Genomic DNA, 13,116 nt, shown 5'->3' on the forward strand with positions numbered 1-13,116 from the left:
GCTCTGCTGCACACAGGCTTGCGTGGCACCCAGCAAGTCATAAACGCGGGAACCAAGTTCATTTTTGGCTCAGAAACTGGGCTTGAGTAATCAGCCATGTCCTCATAAAAATGCCCAGAGGCTGTCTATAATTCACTAAATCTGTCACCTCCACAGGCCCCATCATGACGTACCAAGTGCTTTAAAAGTATTTGTTACATGAATGCTTGGCTGGCTGGCTGGGGGATGGACGCCACCAAACCACGGACCGAGCCACGGCTTTCCGGAGCTCTGGCTCAGCCCTCTGCCTCCCCACCCCACCGAGTCTGCGGCAGGCTGTCCACGCGCCTGGCTTTATAGGGAGAGCGGCACTGCCTCTGGAGCTGAGGTGACTGGCCCTTGGGGATGAGTACCCCGGTGAGTCTGGAAAGGAGCTGGGGCTGGGCTCAGTGGTGGCGCTTGCCTACTGGTTCAGCAGGCCTTGTGCTCGTCCTGAGAGCCACCCAGCAGCCATCTACCGTGCGCAGAGCCCGGCGTGCCGGCTCTCACCATTTATTGAGAGAAAGAAATAGCTAGGAGGAGAGCAGCTTCCTGTGCCGCAGGTGACACAGGAGAGAGCAGGCTGCTCATGTGCACGGGGTGGACACAGGACTTCACGCCCGCAGGGACGCTGCTACTAGTGCAAGCTCAGTGGAGACCGTGGTCAGCGTGGCTCTGTGGTCACCACAGGTGGTGTTCCAGACAAGGCAGGACCGTGGATAGCTGGGGTGGATGTTGCTCGCAGAGGTGGGGCGCCAGTGTCGTTGGCACTGTGAGGACATTCAGAGACGGGGTCTAGGCAGACCAACAGAGCCTCGTGCCGGGTTGCTCACTGTCACCACCAGGCGTGTCACTTCTGTGTGGCCAGTGGTCATGGAAGTGGCTGAGATGAGGACGAGAAGACTGGCTGTTTTCTCCCACCAAAAAGCTGATGCAAGTGGAATTATGGGAAGTGGGAGGCCGGGATGAGAACCCACACTCCTTGGGCTGGGTGGCTGCCGCATCCTGTGGAAGCCAAGACTTCTGCAGCCACGGCAGGGTGCGAGGCTGGTCAGCCCTCTTTCCCAGGACCATGGGCAGGCCCTTGGCACGGGCCCTCTGCCTAGGCTCCCGCTCGTTCATTGGAAGGCTTCTCGCTCCCTGTTAAGTCTCATAGTGCAGCACCGAAACGAAGCATTTCTGAAGCTCTTGGGGTCTGGAATGGAGCAAACTGCCCCCCGCTGGAGGGAGGCTGGAGACCAGCAGAGCTTGGGATGAGCTGGGCTTGGCCCGCGTGCGGGCCTGTGTGATCCCAAGTGCGTCCTTCCTCCATGTCCCATGTCCCGGTGACTCCATGAACCCGGGCCCAGGCCCCCTTCCTGCCCTGCAGGTCTCTCTCCAAGTGCGTAGACCCCGCAGGAACCAGCCTGCACAGCGGGTGGGGCTTCCCAGTGATACCACTGCAGCCTGACAGCGAAAGGAAGTGTCCCACGTGGGGTGGCAATTGAGTTCCAAGACAACTTCGGTGATTTGTGTTTCAAGGCTTCGATTTATCTACGCCTCAGTTTGAGTCCATTTCCACAAACTCCAACAATTGCCCGACACAGAGCGACTGCAGCGAAGCCTCCTGGAGCCAGGGCCGACTTGGTGGCCGGTGTCTCTGCTGCGTCCCGATGTTCTCCAGTGGCGAGAAGTCATTAAAAACGCACTTAAGAATCCAGCGCATATTGATCTCTAGCCAGGCCGGGGCAGCCGGAGAACCTTGGGGAAGGAAGAAGTGCAAGATGATCGGAATGATTTCTCTCTGATGGATTATTAGAGAAAAACACTGTCATAATGTAATCTTCCAGACGGTTGGATCAATGATGTCACTACAACCCCGAGGTTTGAGTGATGACTCAGATTTGGGAGTTCTGGATTAATGGATGGGGGACAGTCACGTTCTCTCTGATGGATGGCATGGAGACGCCCAAAGTGACCCAAAGGAAATCACTCACCATGCAGTTCCTCAAGACAAAAACGGTGGTCCTCTCCCTGCCTGCGAGGCTCTGTCCTTTCAGCACCACTGTGGTACCCAGAGCTTCTCTCCACCAGGGGAAGGTGGCGCAGTGAGGTGGTGTGTCAGGCTCTGCTGTCCGAGGCCTTGCAGTGCTGGAGGCCTCCGGAGAAGCTACTGGATGTCCCGGCACCGGAATGCAACCTGCAGGAAGCCGGCGTGGGCACTGCGTCGTCCCTGGCTCTTTCCACTCCCACAGCCCCAGCTTGACGCTGGACAACTTCCACAGCCCCCGCCCGACTCTCCTGCCTCCCTGCCGCCACCCACCTGGCTGAGGCCAAAGGTCTCCACCACCGCACTCTGGCCTCGTCACCCTGCTCTCATTCCTGCAGTGGTCTCGTGCCTCTTCCGTTCTCTGTTGCTAACACCATGCCGCCCTGGGTGTGAGAGCAGCTACGTGCCCTCAGGTACTCCCCTGGCTTTGGACACGCTTGTCTCGTGGCTCTTGGAACTTTCTGGAGCATTTCTGGGGGCCTCTTTCTTGAGGGTCTTTATGAGTTGTGGTAAAAAACGCAAAGGGTGCCGCTGCCAAGCCCCATCTGCAGAGGCGGCTCACTGACTGTGACAGGTCCTCAGTGTGACAGGTACTGAGCGACTTCCGGCTCTTCCCAAAGCCGAAGTGACCATGATTGAGGACACTGAGGCAGCTAAGCAGCGCAACCAAAGATACTCAGGAAAGAGCACCCCAGAACTGCTGCAGAAAGAGGCCAGCATGAGGGGACAGGTATGTGTGAGAAGGAGGAAGAAGCCTTCAAAGAGGATTGTGGTGGTGGGTCTTTTACTGTAATGAATTTTTAAAAATAAACATCGATTTTATTTATTTATTTATTTGGTACAGAGTCTCACTGTGCAGCTCAGACTCATAGTGACCCTGTCTCAGCCTCCCCAGGCTGAGGTTATAGGTACATACCACCACACCCTGTTTCGGTGGCTGGTGTGGCACGCCCAGGGCTCTGGGGCTGGCGTGGCACGTGGTGCCGGATATCGAACCCGGGTCTTTGTGCTTGCCAGGCAGGTACTTAGACTGCCGAGCTGTCTCCCCAGCCCCTCATTGTATTTTTTGATCACAGGCTCCCAGACCCCTTTTCCTGCCAAGGTTTCAGCCGTAGTTTCCGGGTGAGGACGAGGGTGTGTTTATCTTCCTTGGTGCTGAGCTCCTTCCTGCCAGCGCATCTGTAGGAACTCAACCTCTGTCTGGCCCACCTGTTATCCTGCTCCCAAGCTCCCCCTTAGTCCCCCTGGGCAGTTCTCTAAGCTCCAGTCATAGAAGAATGGGGTGCATCCAGGCATCAAGGCCACCACCCTCCAAGCCTGACCCCCCTGCACAGCTGAGTGGGCTTAGCACCCCCAGGTGGCTTCCAACCATGCTTGAGTCCTTTTCTCCAGCTGAGTGTCCACCATTGTAGCTGCGATAACCTTGGGATTGGCAAGGACAGAGTGTAGGAGTGGCCTGACTCTGTTGCTGTACACACAGCCACCGAGCCTGGGCTGTGCCTGCGGGGGCGCCCACCCTGGCACCTCAGCCCAGTGCCTCACTGTGGCTGGTGACTACCCCGCATGCTTACCTTTCTTCTCCTCCTTGGTGGCAGAAGGGGTTCCACAGGCTACTTCCTGGCTGTGACATTTGGCAAGTTCCTTACCTGCCCATCCCCAGCTTCCTTGGTGGGAGGCCATCTGTCCTGTAGGCTCGGACTGAGGAGGAATTGAGTTTGCCTGTAAAGGCCAAGGTCAGGGCTGGCTGCTCTGGGTCTCAATCGAGCCCTGGCCTGTGCTCACTCCTGCCGGAGGAGCTGGAGGTGAGAGACGACAAGCATGGTTATCGGCTGGACGTGTCCACCTCCAGTTTTATCGGTTGGAGTCCTAACCCAGTTCCTAAGGATGTAAATCGTTCAGAAATAAGGCTGTTGTACTGCAGTAGCTCTGATGAGGTCATACCAGACTAGGCTGAGCCCAAGTCCAACAGGGTGGGCGTTCTTACGCAAAGGGGAAACCTGAACACACACATGTACACACACATGTGCATACACACACACAGTTATTACTCTGATTTCACTGATGCAAGGAATACTTCAGCAAATACAGCTCTTTATTGGCTTTGGTCACCCAGCCTCCCTTCTCCTGGGCTGCTCGTTGAGTGCTTGCTCTCTATGGCAAGACCTCCTTCCTTGCTGCCCGGCCGAGCCCCCGTGTGGCCCTCACCCAGCGCATCCACCCACGCTGCCCACCGCTTCTCTCTGCCCTGCGCTCAGTCGGGGCCCAGGGCAGGGTGGTCCTCAGCTCCCGGGCCTCCCGGCTTCCTCCCTCGGGCCTCCTGGAGCCCCATCTCACGGCCGCTCCTGGATGGCAGCCCTGTGCCCCTCCGATCGCCCCCAACTGTCCCTGAGGGAAGAGTAACATAAAGAAGGAATTCATTAACTGCACACTGGCTGGACCAGAGTTTCCGCAGGAAGTCTCATTTCTTGACAAACGGCTCCTCCAGTTTGAAAAATCATCCCGAAGAGCAGCTGCGGATCAGAATGATCGGCACTTACGGCTATCGATGGATATTTGCTCCGTTTAATGGAATTTAATTTCCTCAGAGCTGAACATTTCCTCCGTCCGAAGTCGGATGCGTCCTGACGGCGCGTGGCAGGGGACGGTGCGTCTGTCTCTCGGCATTTGTGGCCAAAGGCAGAGCAGCTAAACGGACAGAGCCACGCCGGAAGGGCCCTGCGTCGTGCTCGCTGGGCTGCCCACACTTCCTGGCACGGACGACGGCTCTCAGCAGCCCAGGAAGGCAGTGGTGCCCGTCGCTCAGTGCAGCCCGTGAGGGAAGCTGGGGCCGCGTCCCAGAGTCAGCCTCCGTCTGTCTGCAGGTGCTTCCTCCTGGGAGAGAACACTTGGAGGTCTTGGGAACACACGCCGGCCACGGGCCCTGTGAGCACCATGCTCAGGGGACGGTAAGCACTGTCTCTGCTGTGGACCTTGCCTGAGCCACCCTTTCAGGGCTCATTTATCCGAGTGGACAGTAGAGAGCTGTCCAGGTGAGGATGTGTCCCCAGGGGCCCTGCAGCACCTGTCCACGATAACCCTTAGAGAATTGGATGAGCAACAAGTATGTTCCTGTTTGAAGGGTGTTCAAGTCACCCCGGAGCGCTCCTGCTGGCCCTCGCAGCCCCAACAGGCCCTCTGCTGCCCACCGAGGCACCATGCAGACAGCCGAACGTGATCCATGAGGTGTACTCAGGCACCTGGCCCCACCGGCTCTGTAGAGCTGGAGCGGCAGCAGCTCTGCGGCCTGCCCAGGGCCTGTGTGAGGATCCACGGCGGGGGAAGGTTTGCGGCACCATCCCAAAGCGCTGCTGTGGCCCTGGCTCTCTCCTTCCTTCCTCCACCCAGTTACACAGCACCTCTTCCCCGTGGGACACCAGCCACAGGACAGGAATTCACACACCACAGCAAAAGCCCTGGAGAAGAGCTGGGCTGGGAGCTCAGGTGTCCTCCTGGACCCCCTGTCCTGGCCCCTAGCAGCCCCCTCCTCCGGAGCTACCCATGCCCTGCCAGCAGGTCAGGCCTGGCCATTGGCTCTGACCATGCACAGCACGGCCCAGCCTGGAGCACAGCCAGCAGGGTGCCAGCCCCCTGGGGTGGAGATGGGAGGAGCCGCCTGCCAGGAAGCTCCTCTCCATTCTCACCCTAGGACCACCCTCTCTGCCTCTCTGAGTCCCGCAAACTACCCCCACACCTCAGGCAGTATCGGGACAGAGACAGGCCCAGCTCAACCTCTGGAAACAGCATCTAGGATAGTTCTTATTGAGTTCATTTTCAAAACTACAATTTCTTTCCCCGCTATTCAAGTCAGAAAGTTGGCAAGAGAGTTAGAGAACGGAGCTGTGAATAGAAAGATTTGTTCTAATAGTGTTTGTGGACAGGATATCATGTCTGCATCTTGTACTATGAATAACCACTAAGAAGACAACAATATGCAATGTATTAATTATTATAATTTTTTTTTGGCGGAACTGGGGATTGAACTCAAGCCCTTGCACTTACCAGGCAAGTGCTTATCCTACTGAGCCATCTTCCCAGCCCTAACACATTACACCTGAAATTCTACATTTTTTTTTTTTTGTGGAACCAGGGATTGAACTCAGACTCTTGCGCTTGCCAGGGAAGCTCTTATTCTACTGAGCCATCTCCCTGGCCTGTATTAATTATTGAAACTGTCCTACTAATTGGTTTTGAAACTGTCTCATTACTATTTGTTTCTCAATAAAATCATTTTTAAAAGAAAAGAAAAGAAGGTGAGGGGTTCACACGGGGTCCTGGGGCAGGTCAGCTGGAGCCAGCACCTGGATCTCGCCCTCACTTGGGGCAGTTTCTCTGTCCTATGTGCCCTGTGACAGAAAAGCACCTTGGTGTCCCCAAGCCTGACTCTGGCTCAGCACAGAAAGCCCATTTAATTTGCAGCCAGTGTCTCATCCCTTCCCGGAGCAGGGCTGCCCAGCAACAGCGTTGTAGCTTCTTCAGTGGACAATGGCCCAAGCATTCTGAGTTTTCTGTGAAAGGATCCATTGAATTACAAGGCTTTGTTCTGCTAATGCATTGGGGACATAAATTGTTCTTATCGCAACCCTTTCTCTAGAAGATTAAAGGGAATCTGCATTTCTTTGTGGAACAAAGGATCGGAGCCCAGAGGTGGGGCTCAGACTACACAATGGGGTGCGAGACCCAGAGGAATCCATCTGGGAGCTCGTGACTGTCCCCAGAGAATCACCCCCTCTCCATCATTGCAGAGGGGGCCTGGACCCTCAGGAGCTGCATGCTTTGGGAGGTGATGGAGGAGGAAAGGGGGACTGGGGAAGGCGAGCTGTCAGTTCCCAGGCAAATGGCCTTGCAGACTCAGTAGCCAGGCGCTTCCCCAAGCCCTGACCTGGGAAGCGCGTCTCCCAGGCCTGTTTCCTGCCCTAACCTCGTACTCTTCCTTCAGGAGCTGCTGCGGATGCCTGTTCCTCAGCATCCTACACATTCCACAGTTCCCCAGGGCTCGTGTCAAATGAAAATTCCCGACTTCACCTAGGAGACCAGAAGACCCCTCCCCCAGGATGAGGGCTGAGGCAGGCCCCCTGGGAACGAGAAGTATTTTGAGCTGGTTCTGTTCGCTGGAGAAAGTGCGGTTCGGGCTGTGCCTCCCTCCTGCCCGGGACACAGGGCAGGTTCTCAATCGAAGATTCCTGCTGAGCCCCTCCTTGTCCCTGTCCCAGGTGAGGTGGCCTGGGAGCCCTGTCTCCTCCACCACTCGTAGACATTCTCCTTTCTCTTCGTGTCCCTCACTTGTACCTGAGGTGCGGCTGTTTGCCAGCTTCCACTTGCTCTTCTGCATTTTGTCACCGGGTTCAGGCCCGGTGGGAATCTGAAGGGAAGAGGAAGATGGCTTCCTCCTCACCTCCAGTGGAAAGGAGATGGATTCCTGAGGTAGCAGGACCCAGGGGAAGGGAAGGAGTTGTGCGGCAGGCAGCTGCTTCTGGGGTCCTGCAGGCTCGTTCTGGCTGTTGATTCTGGCCACACATTCACAGAAGGTGGTGAGGTTTTACCGTTTTTGTCTGTTTGTTTTTGAGACAAAGTCTCACTATGCCACCCAGGCTGGTCTCCGAACTCACAATGATCCTCCTGCCTCAGCCTCCTGATGATAGACGGGAATGAAACTCTCAGCCTGAAGATACCTGGGCCGAGTTCATGTTCTCTAAAACCAAAGAATGAATTTTAGGAACAGCAGAGGTTAAGAGCAGAATGTATTTATTGGGGGAAAGAACTCTCCTGTCTGAGAGGGACAGGAGACTGGAGTGGGCTGCCCGGCAATCTGCAGCTTCTAGGGATTTTGTGAAGCAAAACTATGAGGTGAGGCGGGTCTAAGGTGGAAAACATGGGTACTTGCATATCAGGTGGGACAGAACTATGGTCAGCCAATAAGTTGACCAGCACAAGTGCTCAGGTAAAGTTGATTAAATCCAGCAGCAAGCGGGGAAGCGAGTCACACAGCAAGCGGACACATAGAACAGGAGCTTATCCGTAGAGGCTCGGCTTGTGGCTCTTCCCGGCTCCCTCAAGGTGCTGGTCAGTCTGGGATGCCTGTCTTTAGGAGGTGCCCACTTGTTGGATCTTTGGCCTTGGAGTCTGGCCGTGTCTCCCAGTTGCGAGGTATCCAGCTTCTGTGCAGCCTCCTTGGGGGCCCGGCCTGCCTGGCTGCCATACGTTTCTGTCTAATTCAGCTGCCTGCGGCACTGAGTGCTGGGATGGCAGCGAGCCCCACTACCCCAGGCCACACCTATTAGAGGCAGCATGTGCCATGTGCTCTGCAGAGTGAGAGCTGGCCGGTGGTAGTGCTCAGGACAGTCACGAGGCCGTGGGACGTGCTCTGTGCCCCCATTCTTCGGGCTGACATCATCTGTGGGTTGTCCTATCACAAACCTGCTCCCCTCTGAGTGCGCAGAACTGACGATAGCGCTTTCTTATTGGTCCCTGGGCCAGGGCTTGCACACTGCGTTCTTCCCTCCTCCTGGTCTGGATGACTGGCGGGTCACATCAGCTGGTGGCCGTACCCTCATCGCCTGCCTCGGTGCTAGAGAGAAGCTGGCAGCGAATTCTGGGAGCTTTGTGAGACTGGGCTGGCAATGCCAGTCTTTTTTGGAGAGGTAGACAGCCGTGGACATGTGAGAAGGGGCAACGCGGTCCCCCACAGATCTGAGGACGCTCTGCCCGGCACACGCAGTCCTCAGAATGGTCCTGTGCAGGGCGGACCCAGGGTGGGTGGTGTTCAGGGGCCTCAGGCAGGAGGAAGTCTGCTCTGTGGTTCTGGTTCGACAGCTGTAGATAGGCACATACGGGCTTGGGAGGTGCCTGGCACTGTCCTGACAAAGAAAGGACAACTCAGGTCTCCGCTAGGTCTCTTGAGGGAAGGAGCTCTTTGCAGGAAGCCAGCCCCAGAGTGCAAAGTTAGGGGCTTGCCTGACCATGTCACTTTCCAGGAGTTCATGGGTTAGGGAGGACTCCTCACGGTCACTGTCATTGGCATCCACGATGTCCTGGCTCTTGGGGTCCTGGAGCTTGCAGTCCAGGTGAGCAGTCCTGGCCTGAGCGCTCTGCGGAGGAGATCGGCCTGCGCCCCCCACCCAGCTGCAGGCAGCCCTCGCCTGCGCGGCGGCGCCCCTGCGTTGCCTGTGGCTGCCGTGCGCCCCAGCCTGCTCAGCTCCCTGACGCTTGTTGTAGGCAGATGTCAGACAGTTGTGATCAGAGCCTCACTCTCGTTGTTACCCTAGTTCCACTCTGGGACATGACTGACGGGCGACAGATGTGGAGGGGGACTCGTTCTGGGCTCATTCCGCAAGGCAGCCGTGATTGGCTGAGTGATGCGGCCCGGGGGACGCTTTGGTTTAATTTCCAAATTTACACTGCAGCCGTGGAGGCCTCTTTCTCTAGACCTCCGGCCTGGGTGGGGGCCCAAGTAGCAGGGGGCAGAGCTGGGAAGACTGGCGACCAGGACCCGGAGGATGCGAGGAGCCCACGGCACGCCACAGTGTCCTCTCCTGCCCTCCTTTTTCTGTACATCTGTCTCCGTTACGCCTCTCTGGTTGCTGGGACAAAATGCCCAACACCCAAGATTAAAGAAGGAAGGTATTATTTAGTTCGCAGTGTGTGGAGGTTTCAGTCCATGCAAAGCTGGCTCCAAGGCAGACTGGCGCATTGCCAAGGGCAGCAGTTCATGGCGGCAGGAAACAGCAGGACAGCAAGAGCAAATGGGAGGAGTACAGAGGGCAGAGCAGCAGTGGCTGCAGAGAGCACGTCTGTCTCTCCATCTCTCTTATGTTATATTCAGGCTATCCGCCTCAGTTTGGGTATAACACTAACATCCATAATCCCAACAATACTCAGACCCATAATCCCACCTTGGATTACCCATAATCCCAGGGAATCATGAATTAATCACAAATTCTAGAAGTCCGCCCCATGACTGCATGATGCTTTGGGGGGGGGCACCTAGAGACAAACTATAGCAACCTCAAAGGCTTCATCAGGAGCATCTGGTGGTTGAGGACCAGCGTGGTCCTGGTGACTGAGGACCCAGCTGGGATGAGAAGGAAGCCGAAATCCTTGGTGGCTGCAGGCCTAGCCTGTGGGCGGGAAGCCTACTGCAGGACACACAGTCACCCTGTGGTGGGGACACAGTAGGGGTAAGAGAGGTGTCAGCAGGGTGTTAACATATGTACACACACACACACACACACACACACACACACACACACGGCTAGTCTATCTGTGATGATGCCAAAGAAAGTAACCAGGGTGCTGACTGGGGACAGCCAGGGCTTCCTGGGAAGGGGACCAGAGGGTCAGTGGTGCTCAGATAGCCGTGTCAGCAAGGCTGGGCTGTGGACCTCACGTGTTCCATCAGATACCCATCAAACTGTCACCCTGCAGTTCCCCGTGGGCATGGGCAACCACACCAGCGATCTACTGATCTTTTGTGAGGGTGGCACTTGAGTGAGTGGGCCTCGTCCAAGCAGCTGCCGGCCTTCAGAGCACCCCAGAGAGTCCCCAAGGAGGAAGAAATCGCTCGCTCCCCAAGGCCGCAGCATGGGTCTGCCTGGGAGCTGCAGTCCGTTGCCTGCCCTGTGGATACCAGCCTTGCAGCACCCACCATCACAGGGACCAACTCCTTCCAATAAAACTTCAGTTATTTTAATTACTACTTTTTTTTGTTTGTTTTGTGGAACTGGGGATTGAACTCAGGACCTTGCGCTTGCCAGGAAAAGTTAATTATTCCTTTTATTAAGATTATTGCATCCACTTTATTTGAATTTTATTCTATAGCACACACACACACACACACACACACACACACACACACGCTCACACACACTCCTCCCGTGGCCCCCCTTGCTATGCAGTCTGGTCAAATGGCAATCCCGGGGCTCAGGGCTGGGCACATGCTTCCCTGATGTCCCTGGCTCCTCGTGCTTCCGGGTCTCCCACATACACTGCTGACCACAGGCTCAGCAGTTGCCAGGCAGGTCCACTCAGTGGCATGTCGCTGGCTGTATACATCTACAAGGAAACGAGGAACTGTGCCCTAATTTGGGTTCTCCTGCATCCTTCTTTTCAGAAAAGTCGGAATCATCATGACTGACTAACAGACCAAGAGGGACAAGACAGAAGTCATGAGTGTTCTGTCTGCAGAGGTCAGTGGATTTGTGAATCCACAGGAAAAATAAGCACTCGGTAAGGGCTGGACAGGCGCCTCCTGATGTTCTAACTGTCCCCAGGTTTCCTAAACCACACTCATATTGTAAACACACCCATGAAGTCCCTGCCCTGAGCGTGAGGGCCACCACACCCAGACGCCACAGGAGCGGTGCTCTGTTCAGCTGTGGCTGTCATCCTTTACCAAGTCAGCCAGCGGCCGACTTCCGGGCTGGGGAGTTCAGAGCGGTGGAATCACACAGTGCGCACTCTTGAGTCTCTATTTCTTCCCTTCTATTCTCTTTCTGGGACTCTTCCCTGCGCTTCGAGTATGATCGGTGGTCCATGTGCTGCTTTCTGTAGCGTACTCCGGTGTGTCGTGCCACGGTTCTGCTGGGGGCCCTCGGGGCTTTCCTGGTTTGAGGCTGGAGGGTGTAATGTAGAGTGATTGTTCACGCATGCTCTGTGGGCCTGTGGAGCTGGCCTCGCCGGGTTGGAGTCGAAGACCGAAGCCACCGAGCTGCCCTCACTCTCGTGTGTCCGTCTCTGGCGTGTGCTACCCAGCGGCTGTGCAAACTGAATGGAGAAGCAGCTCCCTGGCTAGCAGGCCTCTCCCTGGCCATTGCTGCAGCCATGCCGACCCTGGCGCGGGCGGGTCTCCCCAAGTCCACCCTTCCCAGGGGCTGCGGAGAGCGGCTGGCTGTGGTTTGATTCCTCTGTATTGGTTACCAGCAAGTACGGGCATGGTTTGGGAAGTTTGGTGACAGAATGCCTGGAAGCCTTTGTCCAGCTCTCTTGCCAGTATTCTGGCTAAGCGCTTGCTTTTTCCTGTACTTTCTGAGTGTCTTTGTCATGAGCAGCAAATCCATCATCTCCTCTGGTGGCCTGTGCGCCGCCTCCTCATGGTGTCTTGCTGAACCGAGCTCCTGATCTTAACGTGCACGTGAGCCACGCTTCCTACATGCCCAGCGCCCTTCCAGCCTCACCTCAGAAGTCTTTGCCAACTAAGGTCACTGCCAGGCTGCCTGCCGCCCTAAGCCTAACCCTAACCCTAACCCTAACCCTAACCCCTAACTCTAACCCTAACCTAACCCTAACCCTAACCCCTAACCCTAACCCTAACCCTAACACTAACCCTAACCCTAACCCTAACCCAAGTGCCCTTCCTTCACACGGAGCTCTGTAGCATCTCTGGAAATGAGTTTCGTGTGTGGTGTGAAAGCGACAGGCTCTGATTTTTCCCATAAATATCTCCAATTGACTCAGTATTGTTCATGGAAAAGATATCACCTCCTTGCTGTCCTGGAGCCGTCACTCCTCTGTCCAGTGTGGCTCCGTTCGGGACTCTGTTCTCCTTTGTCCTGCTTGTCCCCGTACCCAGCACTGCCATAGCCGGAGTTGCTTCATAACCAATCCTGACTGTTGGTCCTGCAACTCCAAACCAAATTCATCTTTAAGACGCTCTTGCCTACTCTTGGCATTTGTGAGGCATATAGATTTTAGAATCACTTTATAAATTTTCCCCCAAAATGGCATAGCTTTTCTTAAGATTACATTGAATTTAGAGGTTAATTTGGAAAGAATAGATATTTGACTATTATGTGCTATCATCTATTATTTCTATTTGGCTTACTCCCACCAAATAATATGCTACAGTTTTCCAGGAGATAATTTTACACATATTTTGTTATTTTTAAAATTTAGATTTTCTAAATTATGATTAATGATGTGCATTTATGTTTTAGTTTACACTTGCTTGTTTAGCAGGTAGACATAAAAGGAGCTCTGCGTATTGGCCTGGTCTTTGATGGACTTGTTTTTTTCTTTTCCATAATTTTATTGAGAAA

The sequence above is a fragment of the Octodon degus genome, unplaced genomic scaffold, assembly GCF_000260255.1.
Source record: "Octodon degus isolate 3935 unplaced genomic scaffold, OctDeg1.0 scaffold00153, whole genome shotgun sequence".
In the NCBI taxonomy this organism is placed as follows: Eukaryota; Metazoa; Chordata; class Mammalia; order Rodentia; family Octodontidae; genus Octodon; species Octodon degus.